A 22719-nucleotide genomic window follows, 5' to 3' on the forward strand; every position below is an offset into this window, starting at 1 on the left:
CATTGTGCCAAAGAGAAATTACTTCTAATGTCCCTTGGAAGCGCAGCAAGGTTTTTTTTGTTGTTTTTTTTTTGCGGTACGCGGGCCTCTCACTGTTGTGGCCTCTCCCGTCGCGGAGCACAGGCTCCGGACGCGCAGGCTCAGCGGCCACTCCGCGGCATGTGGGATCTTCCCGGACCGGGGCACGAAGCTGTGTCCCCTGCATCGGCAGGGGGACTCTCAACCACTGCGCCACCAGGGAAGCCCAGAGCAAGGTATGTAAAGTGCTTGGTAGTCCCCTCTGGATACAGAATCTCTTTTAAGTTACTGCACTTTGAAGTTAACTGAAGGCCCCTAGGATATAAACTAAAGGTGTTCAAACACCTCACGCTGTTTCTACCAGAATATTTTAACTACATGTAAACAATAATAAGCATCTTTATATATACGCATATATAAAGTTTAAAATGTTAAAATCACCAATATGTATCAATTAAAGTAAAACTTTACAAATGAAATCATTTCAAGATGCTTTGCTTTATCATCAAAGCTGGCAATGAAACAAAAACCATTTAATTCCTTGAACTCACTGGATTTCCCAGTCCTGAGGACAAATCAAATGAAATAAAGAAACTTACAACCATGGCAGGGTTAAAATCTCAAATTCCTAACTCTAATCATTTACGTTCTGTTTGTAGGACCTTCGCCTTTGGAACTAACATCTTTCACGTGTGCAGAATCCTAACGCTAAAAACCTGACATCTGACGCCTCAAATAGGAGACAAACTTCGTTTAAACATCTCCCTGGAAGTCGGTGAGTCTGTTCATAACGAATACACAGAAATACACATTTAACGAAGCTCACAAAACTCTTAGCCTTTCTACCCAAAATTAAAACAATTTGAACTGAGAGTAATAGCAAAGGCTTCCTGTCTTTACATAGGCAGAGTTGAGACAGGTCTAAGGTAGGTTGTAAATCTAAGTGGTGTAGCAAAACTCAAAAGCACTCCATGAAAGCAGAATGTTTCCTTAAAGCTCCCAGTCCAGCCCCTGCCAATTGTGGGGGGCCAGTCCAAGTGCTCCTGCGTGGTGGAGCTTTGCTCCAAACCCCACGGGAAGTCGCCAATTCTTCCTCTGCTTGGGTGCCCAGCTTCTGGTTTGCGCAGGACTGAGGGGTCTCCCGGGATGCAGAACTTTCGGCGCTAAAATGGAGACAGTCCCAGGCAGCAAGGACGAGCTGTTCACCCCACCTGAACCCTGGCTCCTCTCCAAGAAGGATCCCTTCCCCTGGGCTGTCCCCAGGGCCGGGAGGATCGCCCATGAGTGTTTTTTGTGTTCAGAGTAACCTGCTGAGCCTCAGATGACTGTTTGCAAGCTTCATCCCTCTACCCTGTTGAGCTCTGCTCACGGCCTGGGCCCCTGGAGGCCCCAGCTACCCCTCATCAGCCCCCCAAACGTGACAGGAGGCTGATGGGGGTGGGCAGGTGAGGCGCTGCAGGCGCAGGTGGCTGGAGTTGAGTTAACGGGGGCGGGAGGATGCAGGTCAGGTGTGTAAAGAGGCGGGTTGCAGCGCCTCTGCGGGGATAGCTCGTGGGCTATCAGCTCGTGTGCTGCAGGGGCTCCGGCTGCTCTCTGACGGGTGGGGTGGTAGGGCTGCTGGGGGTTGTTTTCAAGCTTGCAAGTTCGGCTTTCTCTGGATTCAGCTCTTTCTCTCCTGAAGATGCTCTGCCTGCCTCTCTTTCTTTCTCCCGTTGAAGCGTGAAGAGGCTGTAGCCAAAGCCCGTCTGTGGCCTCTACTTTGCACAAAGAACCTCCTTTGTTTTCTAGGCCTTTCCTTCCCCCTCAGAAGAGGGTTAGGGACAGCACATCCTTGGTCCAGGGCGCTAAGGTGAAGCTCCGTTAGCTTATCTAGAAGAACAAGACGGGATAGGAGCTGGCTGGGCCCCTAATGACCTGGTCTCAGAGGGAACAGTAGAGCGGGCTTTCAGAAGCTTCCCTCCTCCCCTCCCACCCCCTGCCGACATCAGCACAGAGACCAGTGTTGGGGGGAGAGCCACAGGCAGGGCCTCTGAAAAGCTGGGGAACTGAAAGTTGGGAAACTGAGGGCCTGGGGCTATCGCTGTCTGCCTTCCATGAGAATCAGGCCAGCCTGATTTATTGTGAACCATCAGGTCAAAGAGAGTTGAAACACGAGAGCATTAAATAGATGAACCTGAGGCCCTAAACGTAGGCCTTCCTACGTCCATGATACGTACCCTCCCCTCCCCCCCCCGAGCAATAGGGCTAGCAGCTGTGGCTCCAGGGCCCCTGAGCATCAGGGACCTTCATCAGCTCCTCTTGGGGTTGTGCGAGGGGTAAGGGGCTCCTCAGACCTGAACTGAGAGCTGAGGACTCCCAACCCAGGCTCTCTATCCTCGCCCCACTCCTCGCAGCGAGCCACCCGCTCAGGTGGACACGCAGCGTCAGTAAGAAGGTACTTGGAACTGGGAAGGGCAAAGACCTTGCTGCCGCTCTGCCCGAAGCTCAGGTTGCTGGTCCCCGCCCTAGGCCGTGGGTGACTGAAGCAGAGGCTCTGGTCCTTAGGCCCCTTTAATAACTAGATCAGACCGAATGCTCCTGGAGTGAGAGGGCTGAGAAGTAGCAAGAGGTCGTTATCAGCGTCTAGAAACCCCTTAGGACCTCATCCCCTAACTTACGAGGCACGAGGTGTGCTGCCTTCTGTCCCAGAAGTGCTATCTGGGTACCAGACTGTCAGCAAGTTAGAGCTGCAGAGCTTGGGTATTCATGCAAGTTTAACCATCACTCTAAGACGTAGCAGTCATGAACTAAAGTTAATTGAGCCCAGTCATTTTTTCCTTAATCCAGCAGGCGTTTGACACCCCTTGTCAATTTCATCACTTCCCTGGTCAGCATTCGTGTCACCAAGAGGGAGTGACCCTGATCCCAGTTCCAGCATTTCATGGGGACACGCTTCCACACTCGTGTCTAATTCTCCACTACAGGACACATCCTCCCCCATCTCTTAAGAAGAGATACTTGTCAGCTGGGTCTTTCTTGAAGCAACATAACTAGTTACTGGTGGAGAAAAGATTTAGGCCCAGTTTCACCCAGTCAGCTGGCTTCTATTTCTTGATGCTGGGAACCATGTGAACTCAGGTCTAGCCTGACTCCTTTCTACTCTGGTAAACCTAGGCTCCTCAGCTGCTGTGATGCTGGCATCCTAACTAGTAAGACAAGGGAGTAGGTAATAGCTTCTGAGGCTTCCACAGGCCCCCCTTCAGTGTGAGGGGGGCCTAAAGTTGGGGGACACCAGCTAACTCACTACTGTGAGTGCAGGAGTGGAAAGTCAGCTGCCAGTGAAACGCCAACTGGATTGCTCAAGGCAGCCCCCAAACGCTGCCAAAAGTAGGCAACAGGGGCATCTCCTCTGAAATGGAGGTGAGGTCAGTGCTCCTCCTGGAATGTGGAAATGCACAAGACTAGAAAATGCCTCCTAAACCTGCACCCTGGAGAGCAAACTAACCATGTGGAGCGCTGCCTAGCTCTTGCTGTCCTGCTGTGAGTATTGATACATCTTTTTAAGTCCCCTCAAGGCGAGAAAATACTGCAGTCCACTGCTTATGTGCTTAATTAGACGAAGCCAGGAAAACTCCTCCCGTGTTGATCACACGCCTGGCTTTTCGTTCTAGCTTCTGCAAGCTGCCCTTCCCTCTACTGTCTTTGCTGAGAAAAGTGCCCTGTAGGGCTTTGCCAGTCATTTAGTCATTCCCAAACAATAGGCTAAGGGTTTATGTTGGTGGGTGACTGTTTCTCAGTGGAGTAACAGTACTAAAGGTTGGTTATAAAGCTGAGCCTTGAATGGCCACGATCAGCGTATGTGAGGTGTAAGGGTTCCGAGGCTGCCCATCAGATCCACAGTGTGCAGCTGGCAGGGTAACATCCCTGGTGACCTGACCCTGTCCCGTGATGTCTGCGCTGGGACCACTTAGATGTTAGCCTACAGGACACCAGTGAACCTAAGTGGCCCCTATGGTGGACATTGGGAGGGTCTAGGTGCCCAGAGGACAGGCTCATTTCTCCGCAGGAGAAGGGATGCCTGCAACACCTAGATTAGAGGTCTGAGTGCACAGGCTCAGATGCAGAGAAACTGCTCATTTCTCCATTCCCTACTGAGACTCGTCACGAGGTAAGAGTTAAGGGCAAAAAACCAAAATCTTTCCAAAACAGCACATAGGTATTAGGTCTAAATGTCAGGTCGGGAAGAGTACTCGGGGCCTCCCAGAGTCCTGAGGAATGAAGAGCAGCTTTGCTGGAGATGGCTCGGTACCGGCCTTTGCTCCTAGGTTTAAGGAACGGCGGTTATTTCCAAGACCAGAGTCCATTCCTAATGTCAAGTTTGCAGTGGAACAAAACAGATGGACCGTGGTCCTGCAGGCAGGGTCTGATGGCCTCATACTAGAACCCGAACGGGAGCTGAGTAGACCGGCCTGAGCCGCTTTGCACTTGAAGCAGGCCCCTTAGACTTGGCTCAGATCTCCAGGATTTGGGGGTTATTCACACACGGCTGTTGCTGCTTTGCCGTCCCCCTCCCAGTGGCCTATGTCTGGTCTTTTAAGTGATAGCCAGAGATATTCATGGACTCCTTAGAGCTGTGTTTGTTCTGCTTCATAGTTCAGCTTGAGTCTCGCCTGGTAGCAAATGGGGATTGCGTTTGTCAAAGGAGAAAAGTGGTAAACATTGAATGCAGGTGGTAAAAATCACCGAAAGCTGCCCCAGGTATCACCAAGAACTGCCCATTGGCTGGGAGCAAGAAGCATGGGATGCCAAGTGAACTGTGGTCTGAAGAAAGGTTGGCATCTGCCGGCCTAGTGGCCTAGTTCTGCAAGAAGGGGGGCCGTGGAGAAACCTCCAGATAGAACCATCTTTGTTCTGTCTGACTCTTGTGCAGTCGGAGGTTGGCAACTGAGTTTGAAGTGTAATGAAGGACCCTGACCTTGGAGCTCCACAGGGTTGGGCCTTGCCAAGCCTAACCTCCGTCCTGTGAGCCGTGTAGGTGGGGTGGAAAGGGTATGTGGGGTGTAAGGGTTAGGGTTACACCTAACCGTTACACGATAGACGGCTCGATCATCCACACTGAGACCCCCTTGGGAAGGAGGGTGAAGGGAGGGAGATTTCCTCTCTTCCTGATTTGAGGGTTAGTATTCTCACGTGGACAACTAAACATGACGCTGACGTGAAGCTCCAGGCATTCACGAAACTGCATTACTTGGGGGTTAGTTGCACCTTGGTCAGCATGTGTCCCAGGTAGGCAACTGCCTGTTTCAAGTAAATCAAAAATAATGAAAACACCAAATCCTGGTATTCTCTCTCTGAGGCTGGATGTCAGCGTTTTCTCCGATGCAGGGTCATTAGACCTGAACGAGTAGCCTATCTTCCAGCTATAGCACAAAGACTTGACTTTGTCAAAGTGAAGGGAAAGTCTGGCAAATCCAAGCCACGTGAAGTGCAGGCACCAGCTGTGCTTCCGAAAGATGCCTTCAGTCAAGACGTAGTCGGGAGTTGCGGGGGGGCAGAAGGTCCCTGTGGGCACTTAGTCCAGGTCACAGATGACATGGCATCCAGCAGACAGTGTCCCTGTGGCTGGATTTGGGGGAACGTGACTCCAGCTCCCTCTGAAGCTTACTTTCAAGAGCAGAAATGCACGTCTGCTCAGCAGATCCCTGGTGCTATCACAGGATAGCTCTAGAAACGAGGCTCTTTCACGAGCGTGACGTCTTCCTACCTAGTACTGGAGGGCACCTTTGGGGTGGGACGTGGATCAGGGGAATAACTTCAAAAAGAAAGTCCTTGTTGAACCCTCTGTTCTGATATCTGACTTCCAGAGCTGTCATCTCTACACAAGAGCTGTTGAGATTAAAGTGTCCAGTTCTTAAGACTGTAACTAACCAAACCAAACCCCCCCAATGGTCGGGGGGGTGGGGTGGGGGATAAACAGTCTGCCAGGATTAGCATGCTTCTGCTCCTGAGAATTTTGAGTCAACGGAGAGTAGGTTCCAACGTGAGAAGGACCTCCAAGTGAAGTGGTTGTACTAACATGGTCAACAGTACAGTCTCAAGTTTCTGCGTCACTGGCAGTGATGAAAGTCCTAAAACGGGGGGTGAGGGTGTTGGAGTGGATAAGATCATGAAATAACCTTTTTGAAAAAGTGGGTCTGCCCCCTTTGATTCCTCCATCCCCAGTATGGTTGGTGAGAGCCCAACTTTTGGCCTCTATCAAGAGGCACGGATGGCTTCCGATTCTGTTTTAGGACTATTATTGCTGTGAAGTGACATTAGACAACCTGAAGGAACCAAAAGTAGAATCTGCTGTATCAGTTACTCAGGAGACTTAAAAATTCCGTGGCAGTGAATGAGGAACAAGAGAGCCTAAAGTATTCCTGGTATGACCCAGTACTTCAGTCTTTCCAAATCAGTGTTGAGCCCATGACACTCTAATACAAATCAAATCTCTTTTCCCTCTTTCATAATTGAGGACTGGGTCATAATCTGAAATAACCAGAACCGTCAGACGCATGGAGAAATCCTCCTTACCGTAGGCAACCTGCCTGTAGTGAGGATTTGGGGCAAAATTGTGGCAGAATAGGGCTATTGCCTTGTGCCGAAGCCCTAGATTCTGTATCCTTCCCCGTGGAAGGAAAACTGGACACTTCTGCCCACGTGGGCTTCACCATCTGTTCCAGAGGCAAAACTTGGAAAAGTCTCTATGTGCCATCAGGTCCTAAAGACTGAGTTCTCAGGGCACAGGGACCCTGAGTGGTTTCTGGGGGAGCCATAGTCTCTCCAAAGGAAAACTAGGAGATGAGGGGACAGGTCTGATGTGGTCCGAAATCCCAGGGACCCAGACAAATCTTGGCTCTTCTTGCTTGTCTGCCTCTTTCTTTACAAGTATTTGCCTGAATTCTCCCACCTCACCCTCAGGAGACCCTGGCCCCAGGGGTCCCCTCTAGTTTCCTGGCCTCCCTGTGCACCCACGTGCCTAGGGAGTCTGTCCCATCTTGTTGATGGGACTGCTGGTTGTACAGGTCACTGCACCTGGAAATCCTTCCCCGGCTGGCCCTCTAAAAGGTGGCTTTCTGGGTTGGATGAACACATAGCCCTTGCATTCCTTCCTAGGAGCAGTGGGAATCCTCCAGGCCACATTGGTATTTTTGCCAGCACTTCGGTTGCTCTTAGATTCCCTCAAAAACGACATCTCAGTTGTAGAGAGCTTGTTGAGGGTCTGTCTCACTAACTGGGGTTTCCTCTGTCCTGGAGAAAGGTATTTTCTATCCATTCTGCAGGATTCCCTCCCTTTACCTTTTCCGGGAAATCTTTCATCTCCATCCAGGCCTGGATCTTCTTCCAAGGCCAGGGTCTTCACCCTGGTAACTAATCGTTTCCCAAGTAGTATTTGTGACATGGCATGTTGATAAGGTCTCTCTGAACTTCTGGGGTCTGAATGCTCTCATGGTTAGTCGGCCCCAAACAAGTAGATTCCAACCTCTCTTCTAGACCTGCTGTGAGGATTTGGGCTGAGAGGGCTTTGGCCCAGATGCTGCCTGGTCCAGGGGTTGACACATCTCTGGCTACTTTGTTCCTGTCTCCTTTGCAAGCTCTTCTTGGGCCCCCATTGCTCGTGCTCCGAGTCCATCTCATAGCTTCACGGCCTCGACTAAGAGCTACGGACTTCTGTTTTTCCCCTCTTCCCATCTTTGCCTCTAGTGGAGCTCTTCTGAGCCTCAACCCAGCATACTCAAATACCTACTACCTGTCCCTATTTGAGTTTCCCAGGTGCGTCAAACTTAGATTGTTGTTCTAGGTGGAATTCATCATCTCTCCTAAATTGGCTACATCTCTGCAATTCCCCATCTCACTCTGTTGTTTCAAAGGAGAGTAAAATAATCCTTAAGTTTCCAGGTGCCATTGTACTGATGGACTGATGGCCTTGGTGGTGTGTCATTTAACCAGCTATTCTGAAGTTAAGAGAGACTGAAAGGGAGATGGCGTTTTCTTCATGTTGGGTTTTAAAGTGGGCAGTGCTGTCACTGCCCTGAGTTGCTTTTAGGTGCAGAGGCAGCTCCTAATGGGCACCTACCCCCACCCCATCCATCAAAAGACCTGAAATGCATGCCTGAGTGACTGAGGGCCTTGAGCATGGGATCGGCATTCCCAGGGATTAGATGAAGCCTCGTGTTTTATTATTTACAGTAAATGAGCTGCTGAGGAGAGTGGGGTCCAGGATGTATCAGCCTTTCTTCAGCCTCTCCCCCAAACCCGAGGGGCCTAAGGGAAGCGGGGCCCAGCGTATGAACTTAGCCTGTGGTGAGTTTTATAAGATAACAGAGCCTGGCAAGTGGTACTTAGCTTGCAATGATTTATTGGGATGGCAGTCTTTAAGACCTGCCAGCTTTTTGGTCATAGTACTTACTCTTAAAAGCTGGGTACACACCCCTAGGAAGGACTTAAACAATAGAACTTGAGACTGGAGTGGGAGCCCGGAATTCTTTTGGTGCTGGAGAAGAACTGTCTCAACATCCTCTTATTTTAGCTATGAAGCTCTAAACCTCAAGAATGGCTGCTGGCAGTGCCCCTTCTCCAGTGGTACCCGGAAGTTCTGCAATGACTTTCCCCGAATGTCTACTTCACTACTGGAGACTGAAGTTACCAATTGCCTCTCAGATTCTTACAAAAAGCTCTCAATGTGTCTAACTTTAGCAAGTGACTATCAAGTGACCAAGGAGTATCAAAATAGCATTAGTCTTCATGTAACAATTGCCGCATTGCTCTCGAAGAGCTAACTTGCATTGTCACCAGAAGTGATCCCATCTTAGACCCGGAGATGTCTGGATGCCATGGGGTCTTGGTCATGCTTTGCTTATATACTAAGCACGTACGAAGGCCAAGCTAAGGGGACAGCTGGGTGGTTACCTGTCATGGGACTCAACACTTGTCCAGCAGGGAGTTAAGGGCAGAGGTCTGCAGTTCTGGGTCTCTCTGGTCCAGCACCCTCCAGAGAGCACTCTACTGAAGTGATCAGTCAGGGTTAAGTTAGACTAGTCTAGAAAATGCTGTGAGACCTGCCTGGTCAAGTTTGATGGGTCAGTCCAGATGCCCAGTTCTGTGAATGTAGCTTTGGGCCAGTCTGAGTATAAGTCTTTGTTTTCTCTCTAGAGCAGTTTTAGGTTCACAGCAAAACTGAGAGGAAGGTAGAGAATTTCCCACGTACCTCTGCCGCCACACATGCACAGCCTCTCCATTATCGACATTCCCCACCAGACGGGGTGCCTTGGTTATAACCAGTGAACCGATATCGACACGTGATTTTCACCCAAAGCCCATAGTTTACAGTAGGATTTACTCTTGGTGATGTACATTCTATGGGTTTAGACAAATGCATAATGACATGTACCCACCATTATAATACCATACAGCATTCTTACTGCCCTAAAGTTCCTCTGTGGGTAAATTTTTCCTCCAAAGCAAACCTAATATGCCTAGGGACCTTGGTTGAAGATTCTCACGTGAGTGTGTGTTAGCTTGTGACAACTTTGATCTGCACAGACCAGGCCGTGGGCTTCCTCCACGCTATTACTCTGATCCAAGGGATGAACAGAACCTCAGTGTTAAGTGAGAAGAGAGCATGATGTGAGGATTGATGTGGGTGGTCGGGAAGTGTGCACCTGAGACAGTTAACTTAGGGCCTGTGATAGAGCAGAAGGAGGTGAGGGTAAGAGCAAAACTAAATAGAATAGTTGATAGGCACTGGGTCTTGCATGGCCTGGGAGCAAGCGTGAGCTCCAACAGGCTAAGTCTAACAGGGAATGAGGCCGTGAGCAGTGTGTTCTGCCATCAGAGCTCTCACAGGACCTTGAAACTGAAGACGGAGGAAGTTTCCTCCTGCAGGGCTGTCTGGACACCAGACCCTCAAAGAAGGCGCATCAGGCCAGATCAGGTGTGTGGAGCACAGGTCATCACTGCTTCTGCTCCTGTGTAATTTGGGCGCCCAAACTAACAGAGTCCAAGAAACATTGTTAATTCAAGTGTCTGTGCCTGGCTGGCTATGGGGGTTAGATATACAGGACGTGTTTACTGTTATTCTTTCAAATAGCAACAGTTTCTCTTTCTATGAATTTTTATTGGAGCATGGCTGCTTTACACCATAACATAGCACCATGTTGTGTTGGCCTCCACTGCACAACGAAATGAATCGGCCATACGTATACAGATATCCCCTCCCTTTTGGACCTCCCTTCCATTTAGGTCACCACGGTGCCTTAGGTAGAGTTCCCTGTGCTGTACAGTACGTTCCCATCAGCTGTCTATTTTATACATAGTATCAATAGTGTATATGCGTTAATCCCAGCCTCCCAGTTCCTCTCACCCGACCCCTTTCCCCCTTGGTATCCATACATTCATTCTCTACGTCTGTGTCTCTATTTCTGCTTTGCAAATAAGATCACATACCCTTTTTCTAGATTCCACATATATGCATTATTATGCGATATTTGTCAAATAGCAACAGTTTCTTGAGCTCACAAAAATGCCAAAATCTCTAGTTTTCCAGCAAACAAGTAGCCAGAGGACAAATATACAGGTCCCAGAAGACTGAGCTTCAAGTTCTACTTCAAGCAATAAACATGAGTGTGGTAAGAAGACAGTCTCTCTGGCAGGTCTGGGAGCCTTAGGGATTCAACCACACTTCCTCCAAGCCAGACACCCTAGGTCATGTCCGTGGTGACTAGCGAGCCCTTTGGGAGATCTGAGTCTGCAGCCACATTCTCCAGGACCCAGCCAGAAAGCTCGCAGTTGCTGGGAGTAGGGCAGCAACGTTGAGGGACAGACTTGCAAAGTTATGGACTGAATTCACCAACCTGCGAACTTGTCCTTCACTCTGTTTAATGAAATTACATTGAAGAGTGAGACTGAGGGAAAGTTAAAGTGAACACACTCATGAAACCATGACCCGGGAAGATAGAATGTTACCAACAAACCAAAGGCCTGCCTCCCACCCACTGTCCTCAAAGAACAAATCAGTGATAAAAGTGGGGAAATTTTTTGAAGCTTTTACTGTGAGTCCATGTATATACTCTAGTCTTTTCACACTATCTTTGAGACTTGTATATAGCAGTAGTTTGCTCATTTCCATTGCTATGTAGTATTTCCTTATGAACATACTTCAGCTTATCCATTCTAGTGTTGCTATATACTCAGGTGGCAGCTCGGGAACTGTTAAAAACTGTTGCTTTAGCATAGCGTCGTCGGATGTGGCAACTGGTGTTCGTGTGTATGCCTTCCTGTTGGTGTACCTTGTAGCAAAATCTCTGGGTCATAGACTTCGTGTGCTTGGCTTTGGGGGACACACCAGAACGGCCTTCCAAAAGGTCATGCCATTGTACATTCTTAATGTAAGGAAGTTCTAGTTGCTTCACATGCTAACCAGCGATTAGTGATGTCAGTCTGTAACTTCAGCCCTGCTGGTGACTGGGCGGTCGTATGTTACAGTGTTTCAAATTACTGACATCTTATTCAGTCACAGTTACAGCTACTGTTTGGGTATCTAAAATATGCAAGGTGTTCTTGTCCACATTAGATGATACAACTTATATTTCTTAACATGTTGCTACTTTGTTTCCCAGGATAGCCCAGAGTGGTCACTTGGGCATCAATCTGGGTATATTTATGGGAACAGATATGGCAGAAGGTGGTGGTGTATCAGTTCTTGAACTTGTTCCTTCCATCTCCACTCCAGGACCTGCTGGAGTCCACTGGGTAGTGGGTCTGCAATAATGCAGAGGTTTAGCTTGGAAGATGAAAGGAGAGCCCTCTTCCCCAGCCTCCCTCTTCTGTGGTCCTTTCTCTTCCCTTCCCAGGGTTCAGTCCTATAACTATAGCCTTGAGTCACACTGGACCTTTCACTTCAGAGCTAGGCCTGGAACTCACTGTCTGCTGGGTCAATGAGTGCCACTCTCCTCCAGCCTCTGCCTGGGGTTCATGGGCTCACCGTGGCCTTGGTGGCACTGGGCATCTTGAGACTTCTTATCTACCTGGGTTGGAAAGCTTCCTACATCTAGTCTTCAAGTGCAGGAGCAGTTGGCCTCTAGATCTCCTTCCAGAAGTGGTTTGTGACTTATGTGTGTGAGAAGAAACTCCTAAGACAGTCCCAGAGCCACGCCGTGCTGACGCTTTGCAGGGCTTCTGCAGGAGGTTTGGGGGTCCTCCCTGTCTACTGTGCACGGCTGACTTGCTTATGTCACCTGTTTCCAGGTCAATCGTGCTCCTGGGGGTGGTGGCAGCTGGTCTGAGAGACTTAACCCTGATGAGGACAGAGTTGATCACTTGATCTATTTCCTTGTTCTTAAATGAAAGTCTATGGCTTATTCTGGACTTCATGCTTAGGGCCCTGCAACCTCACTTTGCCTACAAATAGAGTACAGGACGCAATTTGCAGGCCATCCCTGTGCATGAAGGGGGGCAATCCTCAAATGGCAAATGAAGGTCAAACGTGACCTCAGGAACTGGGAAGCTCTGGGAGAGTCCCAGCTGTAGCTGAGGGAAGTTGGCAAGCTGAGGACCAACTTGCATGCCAGAGAGGTGCGCTTAACTATCATTCTGCATAAGAATATTTTGACTTAAAGATCGGAGCCTGATCCTTTAATTTTGTGTAGGGAAGGAGTTTTGATCTGGGTGCCCGTATGGTATGGTGACTTTAGTGATCATGGTAAAACTCGAGGTAAAGACCTCGGCCGTTGTGCGAAGTCATGAGCCTGCTCTGAATATGTGATTGAGACATCTGAAGGTCCTCCGTAATCTAAGACAGAGAGGCCTTGGAATCTCTGAGATGGCTAGGTCTTGAGGCTCAGAAATTAGAGGGTTTTGTTCAGCTTTACTACGTATGTTTATATATATATATATATATATTTTAAATTTATTTATTTATGGCTGTGTTGGGTCTTTGTTTCTGTGCGAGGGCTTTCTCTAGTTGCGGCAAGCGGGGGCCACTCTTCGTTGTGGTGCACCGGCCTCTCACTATCGTGGCCTCTCTTGTTGCGGAGCACAGGCTCCAGACGCGCAGGCTCAGTAATTGTGGCTCACGGGCCTAGTTGCTCCGCGGCATGTGGGATCTTCCCAGACCAGGGCTCGAACCCGTGTCCCCTACATTGGCAGGCGGACTCTCAACCACTGCGCCACCAGGGAAGCCCAACTATGTATATTTAATGTATAGAAATTGCACGTACTTAACGTATACATTTCAATGAATTTGGACATATATATAGACCCATGATACCATCACCACAATCAAGGCAAGAGTGTTTTTATAAGTGCATACGTACCAAAACCTGACAGTGTTTTACAGGGAACCAGGAGAAAGGAAAGTTATGTGAGGGGGTATGACAAGGAGTCAGGAGGCTGAGTCAACTGAGACAAGAGCTGACCTGAAGGGCTCTGTCTTCAGGAGACAGAAGCAGGAGGGCTCTGGAATGGGGGAGAGAGGAAGCTGATTGGGAAGGAGATGGCTGGAACTTGCCATATCAGAGGCCCTAAGAAACTTGGAGAAAATGAGCTGGGAGGCTCACGTTAGCAAACTAAGAATGAAGAGGGCTTTTAGTGAGGACAAAGAGAACCTCCTCCAAGGTCCCAGCCAGGCTGGACTCGGCTCCCAGGGCTGTGGCACCAACACTGGGCAACTTGACCTCAAACTAAAGAGCACTCAGTGTTTCCGTGCAGTTAAAGATCAGTCCTCCTGGGCTTCCCTGGTGGCGCAGCGGTTGAGAGGCCGCCTGCCGACGCAGGGGACGTGGGTTCGTGCCCCGGTCCGGGAAGATCCCGCATGCCGTGGAGCGGCTGGGCCCATGAGCCATGGCCGCTGAGCCTGCGTGTCCGGAGCCTGTGCTCCGCAATGGGAGAGGCCACGGCAGTGAGAGACCCGCGTACAGAAAAAAAAAAAAAAAAGATCAGTCCTCCTTTTGAGTGAAAGAGGATTCCTGATGGGCCTCTGGAGATCCAATGCTGCCTGGATTCCAGAGTCACACGAGGCTACATTTGTGTTCCTCCACCAGGTGTATCTGGCCTAGGATAAAGGATGGGATGCAAAAAGCTCCTCACCTTAGTTTGAGGGATGTTGATGGGCCCCCCAGATGGTGGCCCCCCTCCCAATATGCACAGACAACTGAGTCTAGCATTAAGTGCTTCAAACCTTATTCTGGCTGCTGAGTCCTGTTGCCTATGCACAAATCCAGGTATTTGTTACCCATGGGATCAAGGTTCAGATCAGACCAGAGATTTTTGAATAAACAGGAATAATCCTCAAGTGCAAGAAAATACTTGAGACTTCTAGACCTGAGCCAGCTGGTCCTTTAACTATTTCTGTAGTTTAGTTATTCTGCTGTGAAGTGCAATCTTATGACACAGATGACATCCAGCTTGTGGTAGAGTTCATAAGTACACTAGAGAGTTCCAGGCATTTAGGGAACCATCTTTAGGATTTCATTATTACCAGGACCCAGGAGCAAGCCAGGAGTTGGCTTTTAAATGTAGAATACTTGCTGGCAGAAGTAGGCATGGCTCTTCTCCTCCAGGAATCTGTTGGTCATCCAACTGGGGCTTTCCAGTGGCTCTGTATAGCAGTTTTCTCTGTCATGATATCCTTTGAGATGTAAGGACAATGTGACATGGAAGCTCATCCTAGCCTTCTTGTGTCCAACTCAATGGTGACAGCTGTAAGGACCGTTCCATGCGTCTGAGAAGCATCCCCAAATGTGTGATGTCCCCCAACTCTAAAGGTGCCTACCAGGATATGCCTTTTTCTTCATTAGTGCAAAGGCAGCCACTTGCCTCATTTAACGAGGATATCCTAACAGGTTTCAGATCACTGAACACGGCAGTGACGCTGGGGCATGCTTCACCCTAGAGAATCCTCATTGAATGTACTTGAAGCATAGCCAGGTTCTTAGGTTTTCTGACCCCCTAGAAGCAGGGGTCTTCTGGCTTCTCGATGTGGACAAAGCAGGGCTCAGACTAGAGAAGGCAACCTGCCCTCAGCAAAGTCTGAGCTGCTCACCCAGGGTCTGAACTGTCACCAGCCAGAGGCACCAGCGCCCAGGAACAGGAGCTGCTGGGAAAGGCACCTGACCCAGTGGTCAGGGCTGCCTTAGGGACCTCCCTCCCTCAGAGCCTCTAAGCTGCAGTTGTTCTGCCTGATAATGTTTCATCATCTCCCCTTCCGTGTAGAAGAGGGACATTACTGTGCTAGGAAGGGTCCATCTGCTTGTCTCCAGGGCTTTAACCAAAACAGTGACATGGGATGCCAGAGTCCAGTGCACGTGTTCTGCCCAGTGAGATCTTCCTCCCTCAGCTTGACTGAACTTGAACTAATATCTGTCTTAATATCCGACTCCTGTCTTTTTTCATTCGAGCTGAAGTGTTTCTGGATGTCGGTATGAGTGTGTAATTCCGGGCTGTACCTTAGGCTTCTGAGGACTGTAAGGCTGATTCCTATTGATCTTTCATTTTAGCAGGTAGTCAGCCTGTTTAGAATGCATATCGCACTTAGGAGCTGTAGATCAAGTGTCAGTTCAGTTAATAAAGCTATTCTGTGGATCCCACCTGTGTTACCCGGATGACAAGACTCTCCCCAGGGCCTCCCCGGGGCAGGGAAGGAGAGCTCCCTCCCCACCTGTGTTACCCGGATGACAAGACTCTCCCCAGGGCCTCCTCGGGGCAGGGAAGGAGAGCTCCCTCCCACCGGAGGGAAGTGAGCTGGATCTCAGCATTCTGTCCGCGGGCTCTGGGAGAAGGGCCACCCTCTCACCCCTGCAGGGGTGAAGAGAAGTTTCCTCCATGAGCTCTGCTGCAGCTGTGCTCACTAAGTTGGGGGAGGGGCTTGACTTTTCTCAACTAAAGAACAGGCAGGTGCGATGAAAGGGCTCCTGTCATGTTGGGGGTCCTTTCCCCAGGCTTTTGGCTAGAGAGAGTAGACTTCCCTTGGGGCTGTTTCTCGTCTGTGCCTGTTGGCATTTCCTAGCTTCGCATCTCACTAGTGCCCAGGCAGGGGTGTACAGAAGGTCACAAAAAAACCCAGGAAACTCACTGCTAGGTGGTTCTCACATCCCTGGGTCCCTAGCCAGTATGCCTCCTTCTCTCCTACTTCCAGAACCTTCTGGTAGGTGACTCCTGCAGGGAGTAGGCAGCTTCTAGCCCAAACTGTCAAATCGAGCTGCTGACTGCAGGGAATAGGCTGTTTCTCTTGAGACAATGAAATAATACTGGCTTTCTGATTTCCCCAGTATCTTTCTTTATTCCCTTGACATCCACTAACCTTGCCTACTGTTGCCTACTACTAGCAGCCAGCTAAACCTGCTTCTTACTTCTGATCCTTTATGTTCGTCTTCTGACACTTAAGCAAACACAAAGCCATGGTGGGTGTTCTTTCTCAGACTAAGGCAACTGCTGTGAATTGTGTCTTAATCACCCTCTTCACCCCCACTCTACAGCTGGACAGATGAGAGCCACAGAAGGTTACCTGTCACATACTCAGAGCCTAGGAGAGGACACTGCCACACAGGGCCCCTCGGGGGGAGAGGCGGACAGAATGAACAAGGGGTAATTTTTAGACTTTCAGCCTTAAAGCCACCTCCCACCCAGTGGACCATTTCTCCTTAAGGACACCCAGAAACCTCCCAAGTTAGCAGCTGTGGGCTACTTAGGAGAATTTCCAATAACGTGCTGTTCGCGCACACTGTGCAAGTTTGGATTCGCATAGTGGGAATAATACAAATGGAAAGTGGTCAGTAATGTCTCACCCTAGAAAGGCATTAATGACAAGCTCTTCTTTGGAGACCTAGCAATCCAGTTTAAATTCATCAGTCATAACTGGGCAAGGAAGAATTTGGGCTAGCACAAACACTTCTTGCTGGGACTACATGAGTACAACCAATCAGGTACAAGGGTCTATAACTTGGCTAAAAGAAAAGCCACCTGGCTGGTCACAACTGACCCAGCTGGATTTCGGGACATGTTTTCCTAACCAGAACCTAGTCCTGTTTATGAGCACTATTTTGCCATTACAGTTGGCTGAGGAATCCTTTCCAGAATCTTCAGAGCTATAGTACATCTGTTAAGTCAGATATTCCTATAATTTATCATGCAATAAAAGGAATATGAGTAAGTCTAACTACAGACTGTGTGCCCAGGACAAGCTTCTAACTGGAATTACTGCACTGGTTAGGATATGGATGGTCTGACTTCTGCCCTTGGCCAAAGGAGACAACAAGAGTGATGGGTGGGCAGCGTTTTGATAGCATTCAATGGGTAGTGGAGCCAAACTTAGTTTCATAGAATACCAGCGTTAATGTTGCTTTATGACAACGATGGCACGAGGCATTAACAAGACCCCTCTGCAGTTCTGTCTGAACACAGACAAAAAGAACAGGTGCAAAATGCCAGAATGACCAAGTGTCTTCCTCTTCCCTAACAGGTATGGTTTTTCTCTGAATCTTGTATTTCTGTTTTCTCTCTCATGGGTTATATTTTCCATGAGCAGATGTTGAGAAATGGTCCTACAGAAAGGACGTCTACTAGGCACAGAACCTGGGTGAAGAAGAGGGAAGACATAGAATCAGGCAGAGGAAGTATTGAACTTGAATCTGGATCCAACAAATCCTTGGGTCAAAGCAGCCAGGTCCTTGTACTCCCACCTTTGTGGGTCATTGGCTGTTGATCCCCTGAGAAGGGTATGATCATGGGAAAAGCGGCTCACATGAGGCAGCCCTGAAGGAGCTGACATCTGAAGTGGCTTGTTAGCCCCACTGCCCACAGCTGGGCAGCAAGACCTTATTTAAAGGAAGATCTAGATTCATGACATTTGGACTCCTAGAGGAGCTTACTGGTCTGTGCACTGGCTAGGGAACGGCTTCTCAGGGATTGTTAGAGAGTTGATATTACTAACCTTTCTAGAGCTTCAGTTTCTCAATGTCAGTTTCTCAATGGCAGATCAATCTAGATGCCCAGTTTTTTGAAGTTTCCACTTCATGTTGGCCTCAGTTTATTCTTTCAAAATGAAATTCAAACGTGGAGAGGACTTGGCTGAACTAGTCACACATTAGGGCATGATGAAGCAATGTGATTTGCCAAGACCAGGGGAACTCCAGGGTACAGGTCTTCTAATTAGACCAGATTCCCTCAGGGTATGGCCAAGCCTTGGAATAAGTTCTGTTAGATTATGAGGTTTTTAGGGGCCGGAGGTACTGGTAAATGAAGCTGGGTCTTAACTAGGAAATGAAAAGGAAAGTCAAGGGGACCGAAATGATTGAAGACAAAAAGTAGAACTTACATTTTTCTCAGCTTTCCCTGGAGCATCTATGTCCTGATCTGCATGGGAGACAGACTTGAAGACTCCCATGTAATATGGGGATTGTGACCCATGGAATTTGGGAGGCAAGAGGCAGGGGTCACTATGGACTGAGCTCTCCTTCCTCAGATTTCAATAAGATATTGAAAAGTTGGGGCTGAATGATCCATACTAAAGGTATATTTGTGAGAGTTGGTTGAAGGCAGCCAAGCTGAAGGAAGACACATCTAGAATCTTCTAGCTTATTCACTAACCCCTCATGGATACATAAATCTTATGAGAACTTGGGTATTATGTCTCCATGGTCAACAGGTCACGTGGTATTACACAGGAGCTGTAATGGATTTTACTCTCTTTGAAACCAGCAATAAGTTCTTAGGTTCATTAAATTCTCTGATCCCTACCAGCTTTCCAGCTAAAAAAAGTGGCTAGAGGATAAGCTACTCATGGAAGATTTAAATAAAAATCTATATTAACCCAAAGAAATTAGACCGACCACCTGGGAATAAGGGCAGCCTTAGCAAGGTTATAAAACTAGAAATCCCTCCACTCTTGCTGCAAAAAAGGTTAAGCTAAGAGCCATGTCCACAGTAACACAGGAGGATTTTAGACCTATGTGCCATTAATCCAGAAAGGTGCCTGGACCCATCCTCAAAGGGAAGATTGTGTCCACTTCTACAGCTCAGATAAGTGGATTCTAATTGACGTGCCGTTAAAGTCCATGGTTTGAGATGTATGACTAGCTCTTCCAGCTCTGTCCTCATGGAAATGTTCCATGAAAGTTGTGACCTTCTTAAACACTAAACAAAGTTATATACTCAGATGCAATTCTCTATTCATAATAACATAGCTATTTCAGAGAGGCATGCCTCTTCTGTTACCTGAAGAACTAGATAAAAGGATTTTTTTTACTATGTGAAATATCTAAGAGAAAGCCTAAATGTGAGCTACCTGGATACCTGAACAAACTCTTTTTCAAATCATTACCTTGGGGATTCTTTACTAGGAATTGTGGGTATGAATGTGTTGGTTTGAATTTGGTATGGGGGTTTTTCCAACTCTTGGGTTTCCTGACTGCAGCTCTACATCTATAGACGGCCGCTCTCCATAACCATGGTTGACATAAACACGAGAGGGTGTCCAAACTAAGCAAGCTATTTCATGGCTTGGGAGAATCTGAAGGAGTTTAACTGATGGAGTTAGATCACGTGGTAAATTGCAGTACCGCTTATTAGTAACTAAACCTCAAAAGGGTACAAAGAACTTAAAATCTCTACACAAAATCTGTTTGCAAGGATAACATTTGACTCTTAAAATACCTCTTCTATGAAGGAAATCTCAGGTAGTTTGGTCTTTACTTTTTAAGCCACTCTTTTCCTTTGCTTTTACACTAAGAATAAAGAGATGTTAAAACAACGTATTCCTTTTTCCTACTCCTTGCAATGCAAATTTTAAAAAGTTGGGGGAAAATGAACTTCTAGAGATGCGAGAGGGTACAAGTTGAGGCAACTGCCCGCGAGGCTAGGAGCTGAATTGGGGTGAGTTACCCAAGAAGAGCAAGACCTTTCTCTTGAGGAGCTCCCCTCCTATCTGCCTAAAGTCTTCCTAAATGCTTCTTCTCATTTGAGATTGAAAACTACATTCATCAACATCCAGAACTATATCCACTGCCTGCCCAGTGGAAGAAGTGCTGTAAAACTTGATCATTTGGCGGCACCTCTTTGTGCTAGCCACATCCCTTGGATACATGGTGAATATCAGAGCAAGCAAATCGGGCCATCTTGCAGGCTTCTTGCTATCTACAGTGGCAAAGTGATAAGTTCTAATCAATGACTTTCATTGATCTCAGATTTATGGTTCTATGAGTTTCAGAATGGTTCCTGCCATAGCAAGCTTAATGGTACTGTTGAGACTAGGAAAATGAAGCTCATCAAGGAATGGCATTTCACCTGTGCCAGTTGGGAAGCTGCAAGTGCAGAATGGGTTGTAGAGCCCAGTGGTACCTCTGATACCTTAGAGGAGGCTGGGGCACTCTTGAAGGGGACCCCCAAAGGAATCATCATCTCTCCCTCTTCGGACACCCCTAAGAACCTCAGGGGACAGCAGAAACTCATCGCACTGGCCCCTTGCTCAGAAAGAGCTTTCCCAGACTTCTAAGTGAAATGCTTGAGTTGCCCTGGCAGACAGCAGAGAAGGGGATGAAGAGGCCCAGGGAAGTGAACATGTTGAAGAGCGTGTATTGTGTGAGTCCAGAAGATGAATGCGAGATGATGCCTTTGCAAGACCTTCATGAAGGCCACCAGGAATGCACTGAGGAGAAGAGCATCGTTAAGGGCGTTGGAGGCTCCCCTGCAGGACAGGGCTGATGGCAGAGGCATTCATGGAACTCAGGTCACTGATCAGCAGCGAGGATTACCTCACACCCCCACCCCAGTCCAAGCAAGAGAGGCCAGAGGGCAGCACCTAACCACCTAACGGTTGGAAAGGTGACTATTGTAGCCAAGAGGCCATGACCTTCAAAGAACAGTAGAGATGACTTAATAGAATGTCAGATACTAAGCAGTACACTTCTTGGCTAAATATCTATTTTAGCCTATAGATATGATCAAAAGGAAGCGAGAATTAAAAGCAGGAGATAGAGCAGTCATCAGAGAAGGGTTAAGATCTCTTGCACAATTCCTGGACCTAAGATGGTTTTTAGACCCAGAACCCGTTGACTAAAGAAGTGGCCGGATGCCCAAAGAATCCACGACACGAGTATATATTCTTGTGATTTGACAACACAAGTGTATAATCCACAACGTAAGTATAAATTCCTGAGAAGACTGTGGCCATTTATTCAAGACAATACTGTGAGGAAAAGAGAAAACCCAGCCACTTCAAAGATTGTTCAGAGACAAGATTAGATGACATTGATACCCCAAAACCTCTACCTTCATTGTTTCCTAATTAAAAGGAGGCATTTGGGACTAAGATTTAAATGGGCACTTGGACAAGGCCCAGCTTTCTCTGGGTCCACTATACCTGCAGACACACCTAGTTGTCTTTTCTCCAGTCCCTGGATCCATGACTGGGAATGACATCTTTGATGTGGAATGACCCTCACATCGTCCTTGGTCTGTGAGACAAGCTATCATTAGACCAAGTGGAAGCCGCTTAAGCTGCCCCTTCTTCCAGCAAAAATAACAAATCCTGAACAATACAGTATCCCAGGGCAATGGCAAAGAGTCAATGCCACCGTTAAGGATACTCAGGAGGCAGGCGTGGTTGTCCTTATTACATCCCCAGTTTGTTCACTTGTCTTGCCTCTACAGAAATTGGAGAGATTCTGCAGAATGACCATAGACCACTGTGAGCTTCAAAGTAGAAGTCCTGATCCTAGCTGCTGTGGTGGACACAGCATCCTTGGTAGAGCAGGAATTGCACTCAGGTGCATCAGCTGTGTGCTGTATGCCCACTGACTTGGCACATGCGTTAACTTATATCCCAATAGGGCAAGAGGGTCAGAAGCACTTTGCTCTTCAGCATTCAGTAAAGACATTCAGTTTTCTCCCAAGACTATGTAGACTTCTCCGCTCTGTTATATTCTGGTTCGAAAAGACTGAAATGGCCGAGCATCCTGCAGAACAAGAAATCCATTACATCGACAATGCCAACCATCATGCATGATGAATAAGAGAGAGCTAGCACGTAGGGGGACTTGGTAAGACACGTGCACCCCAGAAGGTGGGAGAGAAATTCTCCAAGGATTTGGGGAGCTTGCTGTTTCAGTAATGAGTTTAGAATCAGGAGGTCAAGACATGCTGGGACATCTCTGCAAAGGAAAAGACATTGTATCTTGCATCTAGAATGGCAAAGAATGACAGTGCCTGCCAAGCCTGTTGGGGTTCTAGAGGCCACTCTCCAAATCTAGGTACATTGTCCCAACCTGTATACTGGATGACATGAAAGAGGCCACCAGCTTTGTGTGAGGCCGAGAGCAGGAATGGGTTCTGCAGCAGGTCTGGGCTGTGGAGCAAATGCCCTGACACTTGGGCCAATGATCAGGCAGACCCTAGGGTGTTGGAGATGTGAGTGGTGGGAAAGGGGGCCTCATGGGGCTCATGGTAAACCACCATGAGAAAATCACACTGCAGGTTCCCAGGGTTCTAAATCAAGGTGGACCATCTGCTTACAGCACCATAGAGAACTGTCCTGATAGAGCATAGTAATGGCCTGCTGTACGTGCAGCTGAAACACCAGCTCAGGCAATGCTCCGTGAGGGTGGGTGCTATCCTTCGGGATTCAAATGCACACTAAGTAAAAGAACTCTAGGTGGTGGTCTATTCCAATAGGAAGAACCCGTGAGTCCAGAC

This window comes from Tursiops truncatus, chromosome 17, assembly GCF_011762595.2.
Source record: "Tursiops truncatus isolate mTurTru1 chromosome 17, mTurTru1.mat.Y, whole genome shotgun sequence".
Classification (NCBI taxonomy): domain Eukaryota; kingdom Metazoa; phylum Chordata; class Mammalia; order Artiodactyla; family Delphinidae; genus Tursiops; species Tursiops truncatus.